Genomic DNA, 6,774 nt, shown 5'->3' with positions numbered 1-6,774 from the left:
CCTCTTTGCAGCCATATTCCTCAAAGCGTTGTCTGTACAATCTCTTCCCACTTCTCCTCCTCCAGTTCTCTCCTGGACTTTCTCCAACCAAGTCTGGATCCCTTTCCTGCCTCCCCATTAAAACTGCTAAGTTGGGATCACCAAGGACAAATGTGTTTCCTTGCGTTCTTCTCTTCCCTGGGTGCATCAGGCCCTTTTCGCCCCATCTGTTGTCATCATTTACATGGCTCTACGTTTTAACATCTCCAGCCTGGACCCCACTCCTGATCTCCAGACGTTCATACACAGCTCTCCCACTACTGTCCACAGTTGGATACCAAGTGGCTTCTCAGAATAAACATCTTCCTTCCAAACCCTACTCTCTGACGTCCTCCAGTGAACACAGCTCCATCCTTCCACCTGCTCAGGGGAAACATTGGGGCATCATCCTTGCTCCTCTCTCTCCCTCACTCCCCACATCCATCAGAAAACTCTGTTAGTTCCATCTTCGTGATACATCTAAACATAAACCCTCACTCTCCACCCCACCTCCCTGGTTCCAGTCACCATCACCTGCTGCCTGAAGAACTCAGCAATACCCTCTCAGTCTGCGAGTTGCTGCTGTGGACCCACTCTGGCCTTTTCTGAACAGAGCTCCATGGGGATCCTGTGAAAATGAAAGTTCAATCACATCCTCCATGGCTTCCAGATTCTTGCGTTTCCTGCAGGGCCTCACAGCCTCTGCACCAGCACGTGGTCTGCACCATCCTCCCAGCTTCTCCCCCACCCTTTACCTCCCTCTGCTGTCAAACTTATTCCTCCTGTTTACCCAACACACCAGGCGTGCTTCTGCCTCAGACTATTTCACTGGTGTCCTCTCTTTGTTGTTTTCCTGGGATAATTTTCTCTCAGGCAAACACAGAACCTGCCTTCTTATTGTCATAAGTCTTTGCTCCAGCATCACTCCTCACACTCTCAGATGTAGAAAATTTTCCCCAAGTTGTCATGTGCTCCTTCCAATGCGCGATGTTTCTCCAAACACATATTGCCATCCAACTTGCTCTGATATTATTTCTTATTTATTTATGTTTATTTCTGTCCTTGTCTCCAGAATGACAGCTTCTTGATGACAGATTTTGGGTTCTGTGCTCCCTGATACATCCCCGGAATCTACAGTAATATTAGCACATAGTAGGTCTTCATTAATACTCGCTCAGGACTCTATAAATAAATGACTGAATGTCACTCTACCCAGAAACATACACGAATTACACACACATGCACACTCAGTACTTTTATGACTGAGCCTGAGGTATGAGTGAGGCTTGGAGAGGCTGGAAGGTGGAGGGAAGGGTATTTCAGGAAAAGGAACTGCACATGCAAAGTCAGAGTCACAGTGGCCTTGGCCTGGCTGGAGGTGGAGACATTGCCAGACGCAGGGAGAGGGAGGAATCTGCGGGAGAGTCCAGCAGAGAAGATACCATACCAGGCCTTTGAATCCTGCCTGTGGTGTTTGCAGCTCAGTCTCTGGCCATGGAGAGGACACGTAGCTGTTCCTACTGTGCAGGATGTGGACAAGGATGGTCTCTGGACACACAGTCTGGAGGCCTGTATTGAGGAGAGAGATGGAGGCAGGAGGTGAGGTGGGTTCTGAGACCCAGGATGAGGCCCAGGAATAACCAGGTCAGGATGAGCCGGAGCCGGGTAGCAAGATGAGACACGTAAGAGGACAGATGGACAAAACTTATCAATGGGTGCATTGGGGGGAAAGGATGGATGTAAAATGGAGAACCACACTTCAGTTGTGGCCTCAGAGATTGGAGCCGCAGTGTCATCAGTGTGAGAGGGAACCCCAGGTAGAAATGGGTTTGGGCAGGAAGGTGGTAGCTCAGTTTTGGCCATGTCAAGTGGAGGAATCCTGGAGGCCATCCCGGGGGAGGTGTGCAGTGAGATGTTGGGTTGTGAGACACCCAAATCACTCACCTGAGGGATTGCACTGGGATGGTGTTTGTATCCTCCATGCCCCCATGTGCCTCATCACCTTCCTCCTGCAGGACCTCATTCTGAGAGAAGAGACCAGGGTCTTTCAGTCTGGTAGGATTGTGAACAGATTCACCCCCCCCCCCCCCCCCCCCCCCGCGCCGTCCCCTGTGCAGGGGCTGGAGGGGTGACTGAGGTGGGAGAGGGCAGGTGTGGCCCCACAGACTGTCTTGAGCACACAGGTACCTCCCATCCTGGACATCTGGCGGGCGGGCATGACAGCTGCCTGTGTGGTTCCCCACCCCCACCCCATGTCAGCCTCCTGTCTGCCCCACCCCTGACCCATTTGGGCCCCTCCTGCATTGACTCTTGGACTCAGCCACATTCCCCTTGTGCTCCCCACACCTTCCCTTCCCCTTGGGACAATGCTCACATGAGGAAGATGAGGCAGAGGAGGAGGAGCAGGGTCTTCACAGCTGCTTCCCCAATGACCGCCAGAACAACCTCTGCCACGGGCCCTGACCTCCCTGTGGGAAAGCGGGAAGAGGATGGATCCACCTGCTCCACCACATCCTGCGTCCTTGTGCTCCTGCAGGACTCTGGACGTTGCTTCTCCAGGCCCTCCTGCTTCACTGGATGCAGGACCACCTGTGCCCGGGCCTCACCCTACCTGACTCTCCCACAGTTGGACAGAGAACATTGTATAAGTTGGACTTCATCAAAGTGGCAAACTTTTGTGCATCAATTAACTGTATCGACAAAGTGAAAATCCAACCTTATTTAATGGAGAAAATATTTGCAAATCATAGATCAGAAGAGGGTGTAGTATCCAGCATAGATAAAGGACTTTTACAACTCAACAATGAAAAGACAAGCAATCCAATTAAATGACGGGCAAAGGACTTGAAAAAAAATGCTCCAAAAAGGATATACAAACGGTCAATAAGTACATGAAATAATTAACAAGATCATTAGTCATTGTGTAAATGCAAATCAAAACTCTGCCTGGTTTTTAGCGCCATCCTGTCTTCTGGCGCTATCACAGACAAGGCTGCCCTGCTATTCAAAGGGTTTTCATGGCCAATTATTTTAAGTGAAGGACCAGGTCCTTCTTTCTAGTCTGTCGTAGTCTGACAGCTTCTCTGAAACCTGTTCAGCGTGGGTGGCTCTGCTGTTATAGCTTTCAGAATCACAGCACCACACCACCACCACAGGGTGACAACTGAAAGTCGGGTGGTGTGGTCCCCTGACCAGGAAATAAACTTGGATGGCTGTGGTAAGAGCATCAGATCTGAACCGCTAGGGGACCAGGGGTGGCACACCCACCAGCAGCCTAGACACATATACTTTTGAAAGAAAACTAACAATGTTGGAAATAATGTGGAGAAATTGGAACCTTCGTATGTTGCTGGTAGGAATGAGAAATGAAGGTGCCACTGTGGAAACAGTCTGGCAAGTCCTCAAAAATTAAATGTAGAAACTACCATTTGACCCGGCAATTCCACTGCCAGGGAGGTAAATGTCCCAGAAAGCTGAAAACGCAGGTCTGAACCAAAGCGTGTAAACCAATGTTCACAGCAGCATTATCTACAACAGGTGAAAAGTGGAAATGACCCAAATGTCCATCGACTGATCAATGTGTGAACAAAGTCTGGTACATCCACACAATGTGATATTACTCAAACAAAAAAGAAAAAAATCACTGATACATTCTATGTGGGTCAACCTTGAAAACATTTTGTGAAGTGAAAGAAACCAGACACGAAAGGCCACATTTTGTAAAATTCCATTTATATGAAACGTCCAGAATAGGCAAATGCATAGAAACAGAAAGTAGAGTAGTGGTTGCAGAGGCTGGGGGAGGGGAGCGTGGAGAGTGACTGCTTCATGGCACAGGGTTTCTCTTTGGGGTGATGAAGATGTTGGATGGATGGAAGTAGACAGTTGTGATGGTTGGACATCATTGTGAATGTACTAACAGCCACCTGTTGAAAACATGAAAATGGCTCACATTGTGAATTTTATTTTATATGAATTTTTCCTCAATGAAATAATGCATATAGATTTAAAAAAAAAAAAATACAGGGCCCAGTCTCAGTGGCCTAGTGGTTAAGTTCTGCGTGCTCCGCATCAGTGGCCTGAGTTCAGCTCTTGGGCACAGACCTACACCACTCCTCAGTGGCCATGCTGTGGCAGCAACACACATGGAAAACAGAGGATGATTGGCAACAGATGTTCGCTCAGGGCCAATCTTCCTCAGCAAAAAACAAAAAACTAAAAAACTACATGGAGATGCCAGTTTTCTCCTGATACTGGCAAAGATCAAACAGTTTCACCCCACACTGGGTAGCTGAAAACCCATACTTTCAGCCGTCAGAGTTGGGAATGTAAACTTGTCCATCCTTGATGGAGAAGAACTTGGCCGTATCATGCGAAATTAGAAAGAACATGTGATCCAGATCTTTTGCTTTTAAGAATTTATCCCACAGTCAGAAATACACACACATACGTGTAAAAGGAGATACAAGATTGCTGATTGCATCATTTCTGTTGGTAGAATAAACTTATGCAAAGGTTTTCCACTAGTAGAAGGTGTGTACAGAATCAGAATCCACCCACGCAAAGGAAGACTGCACCATCACAGAGAAGAATGAGGACAGTCTGTCCTACTGATGTCAAAGGACCTCCAAGAATCTTTAGTTGAACAAACCCAAAAGGCTCAGAGCAGCCTGTGGACATTGGTCACTTCCTGGGAGGGGACTGGGCATCTGCGGACAGACTCTGCCGTGCACTTTGAATTTTAGGGCAGGCCAATATATTACCTGATAAAAAAATATTTAAATAAACAATTGTTAGGAAAAATAAAAAGATGAGACTGGAAGAGTCATCAGGAGAAGGGTGATAAGAGGCATTGAGAGAAGGGCTCTTCAATGCGAATGTCGCCCTGTTCTCCTAGTGGAGCCAAGTGGGGAGGAGAAGTCTGAGTGGAGTGAGGGGACACTGGGGACAGCTGCTCACAGAGGCCATGGGGGCTGAGGATGGGAGGGACCACTGGATTCAACCACAAGTGGGCCTCTGGTCACCTTGTTGAGTCCAGACTGTCGCTGGGACCTGGCCCTGCCCTGAGCTGGAAGAGGCCCTGTTCCCTACAACCCAGGAGAGGTTCCTTCCTACCTGTGTCATCCCCTAGACAGACACTGATGTCTGGGTTCTTTGGAGCACCTAGGACAAGAAGAGGGGATTCCCCTTTCAGTGTGGAGGGTGGGGTGAGATAAGTGTAGGCAACCCCCACCGCAAAGACACAGAAATGCAGGAGGGACAGGGTTTGGGTCCTTCTATGTCCCCCACTCAGCCAGGACCCCAGGACAAAAGCACCAGGTGTCCCAAGCTTGGTCCTCCTGCCCCCTCCACCTTCATGGACTCGAGCGCTCTGCCCCAGCACTTACAGGTGACACTGAGTTGGATGGTTCTTTCCACAGTGACACCAGCTGCAGGGAACTTCACCTAACAGGTGAGGGTGGTGCCATGGTCCTGGGGCCGTGGGGTGAGGGTTAGCACAGAGGAGAGGGGGTCCTGGGACCCAGGGCAGTGAGGGCAGCTGATGTGCAGGAGCAGATGGGGGGTGTGCCCCTGCTCACAGGCCCAGGGCTCAGAGCAGGTCAGGTTCCTGGGGTGCCTGGACTCCAGGGTCCCTGGGATGAGGATGTGAGGTGTGTGGGTCAGGGCTGGTGAGGAGATGGGGAGACATGGGGATCAGGAGGGATGGTCTGAGGTGTGGCTCTGAGAGAAGCCTCAGGCTTGATCAGCTCCTCCCTCTAGACTCTGACACGCTTGACCTCTCCCAGGAGGAGGGTCTTATCCCAGTCCTGCCCTGGGGCCCCCAAGGCCTTTCACTGTGGTATCTCCTGGAGCCCACTCCTTACCCATCACATGCACACAGAACTGCTTAGATTTGTAATTGTATATTTGCCTTTCTCTCTCCACTCAAAAAAGGTATTTTCCATTGTCCCTCCTCCTGGCATCTCTGATGTCCAGGGAGCAGTTGTAGGTCCAGGGATATCTGAGGAGGTGGCATTGGCCCTGGGTCTCCTCCAGCACTTTAAGATCTGTTTGTGGCCACAGGTGCATCCTGGTGTATATTGGCCCCTTCCTGGTACCAGTAGCCGTGAGATTGAGTAGACTCAGTCCAGTTATTCTTGGGGTGAAAGAGAGTGCAGGGCACCTGCGCACACAGACCTTCCTGCACCGTCACGGACTGCTGAACTTGCAGCTGTAATTTCATATCCTGAGCTATGGACCCTGGAGGAAATGAGTGTCAGCCACAGCCCCTGCCCCACTGGCCTCCTCTCCCCTCGGCCCACTCACCTGCCCACAGTGGGGGCAGCAGCAGCTGCAGCATCTCTGAGACGGAGGGTTCTGGGCATCCGTCCTGTGTCTGAAAAGAGAATGCGGCGGGTGGGAGGGGGGCTGTGGGGAGACCCACAGGAAATTGGGGAGGAACGTGTGACCTTGGTCTTTCACAGAAGAGGAACTGCTGGTTAGATCTTGTCTTCCCTCTGGACAGAGCGGGTGGACGTTCCACAGCCAAGAGATCACAAGACCCACCCAGAGGGAACAGACAAGGAGCAGGCCCCGTGTCCTGCCTCCACCTCCAGTGATTCTGTCCAGCACCAGAGCCTGGACCTGGGCCGTGGGTCCTGCCCGCCAGGCCTCTGGACCTCGGTGGAGGCCGGTCCTGGCCTGTGAGGGGGCAGCAGGGGCCGCTGAGACCTCCACGGCGTGAGAGACGGATGGGTGGGTGTTCTGAGTGCTCCT

At 50.9% G+C, this 6,774-nt stretch overlaps 1 pseudogene; it reads right to left on the bottom strand.

The window, feature by feature from the left end:
- Window positions 1-2,388: 2,388 nt before the first annotated feature.
- On the bottom strand, window positions 2,389-6,358 carry LOC124250318 (myeloid cell surface antigen CD33-like; annotated as a pseudogene).
- Between the last annotated feature and the right edge of the window lie 416 nt (window positions 6,359-6,774).

The sequence above is a fragment of the Equus quagga genome, chromosome 13 (genome assembly GCF_021613505.1).
Source record: "Equus quagga isolate Etosha38 chromosome 13, UCLA_HA_Equagga_1.0, whole genome shotgun sequence".
Lineage (NCBI taxonomy): Eukaryota > Metazoa > Chordata > Mammalia > Perissodactyla > Equidae > Equus > Equus quagga.
The sequence above is the reverse complement of the archived record's forward strand: the minus strand, read 5'-3'. Positions and strand labels throughout refer to the sequence as shown.